Consider the following 2,881-nt stretch of genomic DNA (forward strand, 5'->3'; position numbering starts at 1 on the left):
TGTTTGAGCAACATAAAAATACAAACTAGCTGAACAATCCAAAATTTTCGTGTAGTTTTTGATGTCTGTTTCAGTTCATCCTGTATTTATAAAAAGATCGTGAACTGTTACCAAATAAACTGATTGCTTTTTACTTTTAGTGAACCGGCTAATTTAGAGAAAAGGTTGGTTCTGAGCTTTTTTCTATGCTTGCCAAGTAGAACCTATAAGAAAACGAGGAATGCTGGGTTGTTTGATTGGGAGTTTACAAATTGTGCGTATAAGGTAGGCTCACAAATAACTAGGGGTAGAATATCTAATTCATACTTCAAGTTCACATAACTATAGTATAGCGTAACTCTAAGAGGCATTCGAGCTGTCATGTCAGTCAGGCGTCTTTGTGCGTCTATGAGTTCAAACGCGTGTGTTACGTAGATAACGCTGAAGGGATATGTTACACAAATAATACAATGTCATCATGACAAAGAATTTCAGGCAAATTACCGGTTTTTATTTAGAAAATATTATTTTGTAGAGGTTGGAGGTGCCTGTCAAGATGTCTTGCTGGGGTTATCCGTTTTAAATGGCGGATTTGTGCGTTGTTATTCAGAGGTACCAATATTGTTATCCTTTTATTTATTATTTTATTTTTAGTCATTTTTTTGTATCATAAAGAAAAATCTAATATCGATATGTCCTATGAACGAATTCATGTTACTCACCCATTTCTTTCATTCATCAATCATCAAACCAACATAACCAGTGCATATTTAGTTATCTACTTATTGCATAATTTATGAAAAGTTTTATACAATTTACACTCTATATAAGACTGTTTATTAGGGTGGAGCGATTTTTTTTTTTTTGAATTTTTGCTTCGGCATACCTGTATAAAGTTGCTATTTTAGGTCATTACTAAATACAAGAAAGCTCAGTTTGTTTACGTCAAGTTTAGAGGTGCCCCCATCATCGTAAAGTTTTGAAAATTTGCGCAAATTCCATAAAATCGCAAACATTGTATAAACTCGGAATTATATTCTTAGCGATGCTTTATTAGTGTAAACTAAACAAGATTGAACTGGAAACGTGTTTGTTCTGATCGGTAGGTTCCCTCTCATCAAAGAAATGGCATTAGCCAACTCGCGCGCGTACACGAGCTCACTTGTTTGTCGTGCACTTAGGTACTTGACACATCGAATCTGACGGCTGGGAACAAATACATATATTGTAAGTAATATTTTTCACATTCAAAACTTGCAGTTTCGGTTATAACCGTAGTACTATTAAAAGTATTCTTTGTCTTAATTACAGAAATATGTTGCAAGTTAAAACACGACAAATGTCAAGCTGTCCTGCCTCTGGTTTGCCAGAAAAGTTGCCTGTTTCCCAGTTACCAACTTACAACGACATTATGAAATATTATTTATTTATCAAAAATGAATTGAAGCCTGATATAGCAACAAAAGAGCCAACAGTTCATGAAATATCTGAAAGGCTGGCTCAAGAAGTTTTATAAATATGGCAAAAATCGTCGCTGCCAACTGTAAGTTTCAAAAGAATCCTACAATTGATTCGCGTTTATCATGACAAATACAGATGCTTAATGAAACCATATCGAGGCCGTCAAACGGACATTAAATACCAAGAAAAAAATAATAAATTCATATCAGACTTTTCATTTCTTTCATTTCTTTGATATTTGTAGCTGCAAATGCAAAGTTATATCGGATTGTAACTGTCCTAAAGAATGTCGCATTCCCAAGGAGGAAGTTGTTTTTTTATTGGATCAAAGAACGACCAGAAAAATGATAATAGGCGGTGTCGATGTGGCTACAGCGGCAAAAATAAAAAAAAGCAAGAAAGAAAAGAAAAAGCTTTATATCGCAGTAGAGAGGTAAACTATTTTGATAAACCTTGTTGTTCTCGTTCATTGACTGATGATTTGGTAACAGAAAGCAGCAGCTCATGCGATAGTTTGCTTGTGCCATCTACTAGTCCTCAGTATAAAAACCCAGAACAGGTAAAACATAAAGTTTCGCCACCTAATAAAAAAAAAACGATTGAATTTAACCTCATTAGCTCTTGCATGCGATCGTACTGGAGTTTCGCATAGAGCCGCTGCTATTATAGCTTCTTCTGTCTTGAAAGATGTTGGCATTATTGAAACCTTGAAAAATGTGGTCAAGAACGGTCTCAGTATGTGTCAGATTATTGATTTTCCATGTCACACTCAAGCAGTAGAGCGCTGCATCAAGTTGGTGACAGAAGCATCAAATGCAGTTTGTGGAGATAATAAAAGAGACGGTTTCATTAGAGCGAGACTGCTTTCGCGTAAACGAATGCCTACTTTTAATACGAAAAATCAGTTTGATATTTAAGTTTGCTTTTTTAATGTTTAATTTTTGCAATAAATAGAAAAATTGGATTTTTTTATATTTTTTATTTTCATCTCCTCTGGGGCACCTCAAAATATTGCGACTGGTAAGTCAAATTTTGTACACTTGTTTTGAATATTATAAGACAACTTTTCATCCCTATTCCGTTGAGAAAAAACGATTTTTTTTTTGCTCCATACATTTTCGCTCCACCCTACTGTTTATCCCTTTAAACTTATATTTTATTTTATATCTACAAATTGCAACCTAGAGCTAGAATTCGTCAGTTCCAAAATTCTAGTTCTATTCTGAAGACAGCTGATGCATGTCCCGAACCATATTTCCCACATCAAATTATACATAGCAGGGAGCGTATTGGATGAAATTTGAACTTGGAATAAACTTGCAATCTAAATTCATGGGACGGCGGACCTCACCGGACGGTGGCCAGTCTTACTTATTTGTACATTTACACTACGTTTGTTTGCGAAAATTTTGCAGCTGGCCAGTACGTGACTTAAATGTTG

General features: G+C 34.8%; 1 long non-coding RNA gene across 1 annotated transcript; it reads left to right on the plus strand.

The window, feature by feature from the left end:
- The first annotated feature begins 822 nt into the window (after nucleotides 1-822).
- LOC135117678 (uncharacterized) lies at nucleotides 823-1,640 on the plus strand. The gene is made up of 2 exons (XR_010277045.1): nucleotides 823-1,206; nucleotides 1,291-1,640. It is a non-coding gene; the product is annotated as an uncharacterized LOC135117678 (long non-coding RNA).
- Nucleotides 1,641-2,881: the final 1,241 nt, after the last annotated feature.

Source organism: Helicoverpa armigera, chromosome 12 (genome assembly GCF_030705265.1).
Source record: "Helicoverpa armigera isolate CAAS_96S chromosome 12, ASM3070526v1, whole genome shotgun sequence".
NCBI classification, from domain to species: Eukaryota; Metazoa; Arthropoda; class Insecta; order Lepidoptera; family Noctuidae; genus Helicoverpa; species Helicoverpa armigera.